The sequence below is a fragment of the Ixodes scapularis genome, unplaced genomic scaffold, assembly GCF_016920785.2.
Source record: "Ixodes scapularis isolate PalLabHiFi unplaced genomic scaffold, ASM1692078v2 PGA_scaffold12__126_contigs__length_90152505, whole genome shotgun sequence".
NCBI classification, from domain to species: domain Eukaryota; kingdom Metazoa; phylum Arthropoda; class Arachnida; order Ixodida; family Ixodidae; genus Ixodes; species Ixodes scapularis.
Genome location: NW_024609838.1, coordinates 72860200 through 72870183, shown reverse-complemented (window position 1 = coordinate 72870183; position 9984 = coordinate 72860200). Strand labels below are relative to the sequence as shown.

The 9984-nt window shown below is 45.5% G+C and overlaps 1 pseudogene; it reads left to right on the top strand.

Annotated features, from left to right (window-relative positions):
• The first annotated feature begins 4209 nt into the window (after positions 1 to 4209).
• Positions 4210 to 8274, top strand: LOC115324727 (annotated as a pseudogene).
• Positions 8275 to 9984: the final 1710 nt, after the last annotated feature.

The following is a 9984-nucleotide window of genomic DNA, read 5'->3' as shown; positions in this document are numbered from 1 at the left end:
CCTATTTGTTGATTTATTATGCGCGTGTTATAACTTATATCTCATATATTTGTCAAGCGATTGGGTATTTACGCTGCCCTGTTACTAATAATCCAAATTCCTCTCAAACAGGCAAGAAGCTGCCGGTGCCCCAATAAACGGTGCTGGGACCACGACCGGCTTGGGCAGACGTCCTAGTGTCCAAGCCATCGTCGACGCAAATGCACTCTTCGGAATTTGGCCTTATCGTGGATTCTACCGCCCAGGAACTTCGACTTCAGTCATCCTTGAATGCGATGTGTATCTACGAGGCAATAAAGCTACGTTTAACCTGAACTCCACAATTTCGTTTCGGAGATTTGTGGCTCGGGACCAAATGTAAAGGATAAACCTTTAATCCAGAGGTCTAAATCCAAGGGCGCAACGTTTAGACCCAGGGGTCCAAGTGCAAGGGCCTAACAGTTAGTCCTCGGGGTTAATTTGAAACGGTGTAACAGTTAGTCCCAGGGGTCCAACGCAAGGGTCTAACAGTTCGTCTTCGAGGTTCAATTGAAACGGTGTAACAGTTGGTCCCAAGGGACCAAGTGTAAGGGCTTAACAGTTAGTCTTCGAGGTGTAACTGAAAGGGTGTAACAGTTAGTCCCAACGGTGCTAGTGCGAGGGACTAACTGACGGGGCGCAACAGTTACTCCCGTTACAGTTGCTCCCCTAGGGGACTAATGGTGGTGGCAGCGCATTTGGTCCCCCGAGGGACTAAGTAGCGCTTCCTTTTTTCTTAGAGTGTACTAGACGGGATTATTGAAATTGAGCTCAAAGATGCACTCGTGGGGTGAGGTGACTAAGCCACGTCTTACTACGTTTGCATACGCATGCACAATATCCGGTGTTTCGGGAACCAAGGAAAGTGCCCCGGTCTTCGTTTTGTATCGCTCGAGAACGATACATTCGTAAAAAAGTCAGATAATCGAAAACGCAAGCAGCACGTTCGGTCGCAGCGTGATAGCATGAGATGAAGCTGCTCAGTCGAAACCGAAACTGAGTGGCCAACTATACCTGTTTTCACCTCAAGAACCATAGGAAAAAAAAGTCCGGCTTCTCGCGGATGATTACTAATTTTCACCTTTAGGTGGAGATTTAAGATATATTTATTAGCATTGTAGAGTGGATACACGTTATCTTATCTAGGAGTACACGTTTCAAACGCCAAAAGCATCACCTGTGCCTCCGACAACCAAATCTGGCGAGAACTATTTCGCGCGGCGTATGAACAATGCGCATAACTTACTGTTTTCTTGAGGTGAAAACGGGTACAGTTCCCAAAGTGCACTGCGTGGTATTTCGCCGCGATGGGGCGCGTCGGTTTTGGAAAAAGTCCATTGTATGTCCGTGCCCTGTCCATCGGTAAACACGTTATTTGTGAGCACTTGTTGTTTCACATGCGGCGAATCCCGCGGCGCCGTCAAAACTTATCGTAAGAAAAAAACAAATAACTAGAACTTACATTCCTGTCGCATTCGTTCTGTCGCGCGCGTACCCAACAAAAAGTTTACAGTTTTTTTGTTTTTTTTTCTTCAAATGTGGCACAATGCTTTCTTAATGTCCTCGGGAAAATACATATATATAATAAAACACAAAATATAGCGGGAAAAGACGAGAATTTAGCCGCCAGAAGCGTTTGAAACTGCTCCTATTGAAATCACAGTCCACTCGGTTAGGGTTAGGAGGAACGCCGGTGAGGGTCTAGCCTCAAACTCAGTGACTGGGCTCGAAAATGGTTTGTTGCCCCTGGAGTCGAGTGTTTTTTGGAAAGGTGTATACACGTTTCCACAAAACGCTCCTAGGCCGCCGCCATGTTGCTGATGCTGATGCGGCTGGTGCGACTATCACGCCCTCTACCAGCTAGAATTTTTCTGCCCTCCTATTGGACTGCGAAGACTCGCCCAGCGCGGTTTTCTACCTACGCTTTTGCACTTTTGCATTCGACGTTTCCGCGCCCTTCTTAAAACTTTCCACCTATTTTTTTTATGCGGGCTGCCTACACTGTAAAAAATGGTCCGTAAAATTTACGGTCAAATACCAGGCAGCTGATGCTGCCAAACTTGTACAGTAAAAATAACGGTGCGCTGTAAATCTGGTTTACGATAAATTTAAGCGGGGACCGTAGAAATCTACGGTCGGCCTTCAAATTTACGGTAAAAAGATTTACAGCGCGCCGTTATTTTTACGCTGCAATTTAAACGGCGACCGTAGATTTCTACGGTCACCGTTTAAATTTATCGTAAACCAGACTTACAGTGCACCGTTATTTTTACTGCACAATTTCGGCAGCATCAGCTGCCGGGTATTTGACCGTAAATTTGACGGTCCATTTTTATGCGACCGTAAAGTGTTGAAAACTATGGTACTGGACCACACCATTATAGCCGTTTGAACAAAGTAAAACATACAACGTAAAAAAAAGGTCGGCCGAGTATTTTGGGGCTGTTGTGTTGCACTGTTCAACTGACTTCAATCGCGCATATCTAAAGTGAAGAAGCAGTTATGCACAGAAAATTTTGTCTGCGGCGAGGTCGGCTGCTCTTGCAGCACCAGATGCATTAATATTCGTGACCGCGCTGTCAAATAAAGTAAAAAGATGTTATAGCCATTTGCATTTCCGTTTATATTCCGACATGTCAATTAACTCAAGAACCTTTTTGTTTACGTATGTTTTCTTTTTTATTCGGGCTCCCCGATCAGGGTTGATCCCAACGACATCTGTAAGAACAGATATCCTGGCACTTAATCTTGCAAGTTAATAAAACTCCCCCATATGAACGTCTGAATTCACATAGATACTTTTTTACCAAACTCATACCAGGCTAAGGACCGAACAGCCATTCACCGAATTACATATTTTGTTGACTTGTAAAATGCAAATAAAGAACGAAAGGGAATATCTGCCAGTTCTCTACAATAGTTTATAAAGCAACATATTATAACATTTTACAATTGTAGCGAAGGCTGCTATATAGGGAACCGCATTCAAAACTGTATAATAGATCATTGCTTTTTTTTTCCTCGTTCTGCGCTAATGAATTACTCTCAATTTATTTGTCTTTATGTTAAGCGCGTTTCCTATCTTGGAATGTACACACTGCTATTATTATGTAACAACAATATTCAATCGAGCCACTTTTAACAAGACCTTTACATCTTCGGGATATTGAAAATGTTTAAGCTCAGAATATATATCTCTACTGGATCCAAAGCTGCAACAGCAGCCCTTGGAACTGATTTATATTTTTGTTCTGTAAAAATTAAAAGTGGAAATAAAAGCCTTGTTATTTTGAATAAACATTTTAAGTCTTTTTGAATGTAGACTAGTCGCCAGTGGCGTCGTGAGGCAGGTACAGCCATTTCTTAGAGTATATAGCTCATCCTAAGTTATAACGGAGACAATGCTATGAAGAGAAAATTATATTTGAATTTTTTAAACGAAAAGTATCACTCATTAAAATATCTTTTGGTAGCATGTATTCGCACACTACAAAATATATTTGAGTAAGCGAAGGACTGGGAACACGAAATAAAATAATCAGACATGCTTTTTATTCTACAATATGTCACCATAGCATGCATGCCTCTAGCGTTGATAAGAACTCTCGCTGCACAAGTTTTCATGCAAGCAATGAACATTCTAAAACAAGGAGCTCAGTCTGGAGCCATTGCTGAAATATATGTTAGATCAGATCAAGTATGCAAAGGAACAAACAAAAAACACACCGAATGATGCCAAGAAGCACAAATGAGCTCAATACCTTTGAATAAACTCCAAGGTGATGCAAATCTCTTCTGTGTACGCAATGTTGAAAACGTAGTACGCGCTGAATAGTACAGCCAGTGCGTGGTCGAACATGTGAATTTCGTCCATCACAGTTATTCCATCGATTGAGATCGAGTACATGCTGGCTGAGTAGATGCTTTCCTCTAGAAAAGAAAGGAGAAAAGAAAGAGCGTGAAGGCATATATAAAATATAGGAATTGCATAACTATAACTGTAGTTTAAAATCATTATAAAATTATAGGCAATATTGATTACTTGGGGTTCGGAAAGTGATCAGTGAATGCTCACCATGAACTAGAATGCATGGGGGGATGGGTGGTGCATCTTGAATCATGTCAGTTACAGAATGGCCTTACTGACAGGCGCCATCACAAAAGTCCTCCAAAACACTGGTTTTACAAGACATGTCGCTAGATGGCGCCAACCTCCTGTGTATTTTGGCGCCATCCACCTCCGGGCCGAAGGCAGAGGCATATCAGACGCGGGGCGCGAAGTACGCACCACAATGTAACTCGTCATTAAGCATTCAATAAACAGTTCTTAAAGGTTAAACGTGTCCGCAACCAACGACATTGAAACATGGTGTCAGAAGTGGTAGAAGTCAACGCGCTCGTCCACTAGTGCAGCCACTGAAGACGACGTGGAAAGGATCCCGCCGCCGCCGAAGTTCGAGAACGACAGCAACGCTGCCGAACAATGGCGCACCTTCAAGCAAGCCTTCACGCTCTACATGAAAGCTACGGATGTCAGTGGAACATCCTCCGAAAGGCAAGTTGCTCTCCTTTTGACAATCGGTGGACAAAGCCTACTGGACATCTATAACACGCTAAACTTTGGAAGCGCAACGCAAGAAAGACCTCTCCCCGAGTATGATTATGAGCAGGTGGTGAGGCTTATGGATGCACACTTCTTACCGAAGCAGAACGAAGTATACTCCCGCTAAATCTTTCGCACTCGAGTACAACTCCCCGACGAGAGGTTCGACACGTTTTTAACCGATCTCAAATTGAAGACTCGGGACTGCAACTTCGGACCTGAAAGGGAGAAGATGATTCGAGACCAGATTGTCTGCGGAGTGAATGACGAGAAAGCGCGAGCGGACATTCTAAAACTTGATGAACCGTCGCTTGAAAAGGTTGTCAAGGTATGTCTAGCGCATGAGTCAACGAAGCTGCAACTTAAAGTCTTCAAGGAAGGCAGACCAGCAACTGAGGAAGTTCATGCAGTGAAAGACAGACGCCGTCGTCTACCACCTGTTGACCGAGCAAAAGATAAAAAGACAAGTTCGAATCAAGCAGTACAGCATTGTAAGTACTGTGGAAGCGATCATGCACGTGCTAGAAATGCTTGTCCAGCATGGAACAAAACATGCAACAAATGCAAAAAACAGAACCATTTTGCAGTTGTGTGTAAAAACAGCAAGACTGTTGCCAGTTTGGAGCCAGAAGACGACACAGATGAAATACTGATGGTGCAAAGCGGCAAACCAAGTCCACTGTTTGCGACTTTAAATCTGAACCAAAAAGGAATAAGGTTCCAGGTTGACAGCGGGGCTGCTGTAAATGTCATCACTAAGAGAAATGTGTCGCCTGATCAGATAATGCCGACGTCTACAACGCTGAGAATGTGGAATGGTACCAAGGTAGTGCCATACGGCAAGGCGAGGTTGAATGTAACCACTGCTAATGGACACAAGCACATTGTTGACTTTGTCGTGGTGCGTGATGACCTCAGACCCCTTATCGGACGAAAGACAGCCGAGCAGATGGGACTGATCACACTGAATTACAGTCTGGTTGCCAGCATCAGTGCTGCAGGTGCACAGGGTGCACTGGAACAGATCATGGAAAGACACTCCGACGTCTTCGGACAGTCTTTAGGCTCATTACCTGGACTTGTACACCTGGTGACTAAACCTGCTGCAAGCCCAAAGGCGGTGACAGGCTGTCGGGTGCCAGTGAGTGTTAAACCGCAGCTAGAAAAGACAATCAGAAACCTAGAACAAAGGGGAATCATCAAAAGTGTCACCGAACCAACCCCGTGGGTGAGCCGAATGGTTGTTGCCACGAAGAAAAATGGTGATATGAGAATCTGCATTGATCCTCAAGCTCTTGATGAAGTTTTGGAGCGAGAGCGACACCCCTTGCCAATCTTGGACGACATTCTGCCCGAAGTTGCTAAAGCCAAGGTCTTCTCGAAGCTGGACCTGCGTGACGGCTATTGGCAGTGCATTTTGGACGAAGAGTCAAGTGTACTCACCACCTTCCAGACACCAATGGGACGTTACCGCTGGCTACGCCTTCCATTTGGACTTGCTGTCAGTAGTGAAATTTTTCAAAAAAGACTGCAGTCAGCGCTGGATGGACTAGATGGTGTATTGTGTGTCGCAGACGACATCCTTGTGTTTGGAGTTGGAGAAGCTGAAAGTGAAGCTCGCCAAGATCATGACAAAAAGCTTGAAAGCCTACTACAAAGGTGTGAGAAGATGGGCGTGCGACTCAACAGAGACAAAACTGAGCTTCATTGTTCAAGTATGACTTTTCTAGGACACCTATTGACGAGAGGAGGACTACGAGTCGACCCTGAAAAGGTCAGGGCCATTCAAGAGATGCCCCCACCTACGGACGTCAATGCTGTGCAGCGCTTTTGTGGGATGGTCAACTACCTTGCACGTTTTCTACCAAAGATCTCCCATGTTACAGAACCACTAAGAAAGTTGGTCATTAAGGATGCACCATGGGTATGGGAGAGGGAGCAAGTTGAAGCTTTTGAAGAAGCAAAAAACTTGGTAGTAAAGGCACCGGTGTTGGCATACTACAACCCACAGAAACCACTTGTGATGCAGTGCGACGCCAGTGAGCGTGGTCTAGGAGCTGCACTTCTTCAGGAGGGACAGCCGATATCTTATGCAAGCAGAGCTCTCACTCCAACTGAAGTACGTTACGCACCAATTGAAAAGGAAATGCTTGCAATAGTCTTCTCGTTGAACAAGTTTCACCAGTACACTTTTGGAAGACTCACTACTGTGACCACAGATCACAAGCCTCTGCAAGCCATCATGAAGAAGCAGCTGGATCAGGTCCCGAGAAGATTGCAGGGAATGATATTGCAGACCCAACGGTACAATATCGACATTCAATACCGACCAGGGAAAGAACTTCTTTTGGCCGACACAATGTCATGAGCATTTCTGCAGGACGGTGGCTGTGAGCAGCAACTGGAAGACATCAACATGATCAACCACTTACCTGTGCGAAAAGAAACTGCAGAACAGATCCGCAAGGCAACGTTGAAGGATGATAATTTGCAGAAACTGGTAATGGTGATCCTGGCAGGATGGCCGCAGGACAGGAACAACATTCCACCAGAAATCAGAATGTACTTCCCATTCCGAGATGAGCTCGTGGTGGAAGACGGTATAGTGTACAAAGGACAACGGCTGGTTGTACCAAAAGCACTACGTCGAGAGATGAAAGAAAAGCTGCACTCATCACACATGGGTGTTGAAAGCACTCTGCGACGTGCACGGGACAGCATCTTTTGGCCCAGCATGAATGCAGAGATAAAGGACCACATCTCAGCTTGTGAGATTTGCCAGAAGCATACACCAGCACAGCAGCGAGAGACACTAAAGCCTCACCCAGAGCCCAACTTCCCCTGGGAGCGTGTTGGATATGATATACTGGAGCACAAAGGCAAACACCTGCTAGTCACAGTGGACTATTACAGCAACTTCTGGGAGGTCGACCAACTCAACTCGCTAACATCAGCTCATATAATACGAAGACTGAAAGCACACTTCGCAAGGCATGGCATCCCAAGAGTCCTTGTCACGGACAACGGCCCACAATTTGCCTGTGAAGCATTCCACAAGTTTTCAGTAGAATGGAACTTTGAGCACACAACGTCAAACCCAAGATCAAACGGCATGGCAGAATCCGCAGTGAAGACCGTCAAAATGCTTTTGAAGAAGGCTGACGACAGCAATAGTGACCCACAAATGGCGTTCCTGGATTATCGCAACACGCCGTTGCAACAGATGAAGGCAAGCCCAGCTCAACTCCTCATGGGCCGACGTACACGAACGTCGCTGCCAACGACAACGAAGCTGTTGCAGCCACGGGTTGTCAATGCCAGTAAGCGATTACAAGAGAAGAAACGAAGGATGATTTTTTACCACGACAGACAAGCCAAAGACCTTCATCCGTTAAAGAAAGGACAGAAAGTAACTGTTCGCCCAACCAAAGATGGGATGTGGACAAAAGCAACCGTGACTGAACAATGTGGTGATAGATCATACAAGGTGCAAGTTGGTGACAGCGTACTGCGGCGCAACAGAGTGCACATTAGAGGCATACCAGATTACCAACAACCTGATGCCGAGACCCTCTCGGAACCTCAAGATGGCTGTGATCAACATGCAACGCCTCAAGCAAAAAGCCTACCACAGCTCGAACCAGCAGTGGTGACGCCAACACAGAAGTCGCAGGAGCCCGGCCCTCAGCCAAGTTCAAGTTTTACACCAGTACGACCGAAAAGGTCAACTACTCTCCCCAAGAGACTTCAGGACTTTATTGTAGGATAATCATCTCAAACAAAAGAGGATGTTACAAGACATGTCGCTAGATGGCGCCACCCTCCTGTGTATTTTGGCGCCATCCACCTCCGGGCCGAAGGCAGAGGCATATCAGACGTGGGGCGCGAAGTACGCACCACAATGTAACTCGTCATTAAGCATTCAATAAACAGTTCTTAAAGGTTAAACGTGTCCGCAACCAACGACATTGAAACAACTGGGTAAGTGGGACTCGCTGCGAGGCTCGGTAAATACCTGATCCTTAGATTTGTTTTCTAGGGGGTAATTTAGTGCCTCTTTAACGGGGACATGTGGAGCAAACCGGTCCTATTGACCACAACTACGTCCTATGTACATACTCACCGTTTCCACACAAGTGCGTTCTCAAATATGCAAATTTCATATGTTCTGGAAGAAAGGTGGTAGATTTCAGATTCATAACAAAATTGTATAATGATGTTATGAACTTCTTCACTTAAACAGCGCAAATAAAGGGGTATTCACACGAGGGAGAAATCCCGGGGATTTCTCCCCGGCACGCGCATCCAACGACGAAAACGTCAGGCTTTGCGATGTGCAAAAGCCTCGCGTTTTTATCTCGTGATGCGCGCGTGCCGGGGAGAAATCCCCGGGATTTCTCCCTCGTGTGAATACCCCTTTTTACGTAAGGAAGAAACAACAGGAAGGAAAGAGCGCTGACTCACAACTGAGGTTTTAATAATGATGTAGTGAAAGAGAAGGAAGGTGTCAAGTGCTGTAATATTATTAAATTAAAGAAGGTTACAATTATTAACTAAGGGCCAAATTAACGGAATGACAATTTGCATTTCTAAGTAACCCAAGTGACTATATCTAGAGCACTATATAGCTCCTACGGAGCAGAGTAGCGCAATCCTTTGAACCCCGTGTTTTGCCGACAACATGGCCGACAGAGCGGCTCGGCGCGAGTCACGTGGTACCCAGGGTTCCAGGAGGCGGCCCGCCCTATGGGAGAATACATGGAGATCGATACAACACGGCCGATTAAAAAATGAAAGGCGAGTTCACACTTTTCAAAACTAGCCTGTCGTGAAGTTAGTAAAGCGATAAACACTTTATCAAAGTTTTAATAATGTCGGATGCGTGTGCAAATTTTGAGAAGGCAATTTCCAAGGCAATGGCGTTTGAAGCAGACGATTTTTGCTCGCAGCGGAGATGGGCTTTTCGGGTTGGCCGGAGCGGGTCACGTGAATGGTGTGACGTCGCCGTGTCGTCTGCTGCATGATGCCGCTCAGGCAATTTTTAAAAAAAAGTTACGTCCTTGCATGGCACAAAACTTATCGCAAATTATTCTAAAATGTCTCATCATTATGTGAAAAATGATTGTCATTCCGTACATCCCCACAAAACTGAAGAAACAACGATTTTCTCACGTTCTCCATGCATTTCTGACCGCAGTTGGAACCTCCGGGCGTTCGCCGCTAGTCGCCGAGAGACGGCATTCTAGATTGCGCTACTCTGCTCCGAAGGAGCTATATAGTGCTCTAACTATATCTACGTACAAATATTCAGAAGTGAACTACAAAGATGTCGGTGACCCAACGGTTACTGGTTGTCACAGCCA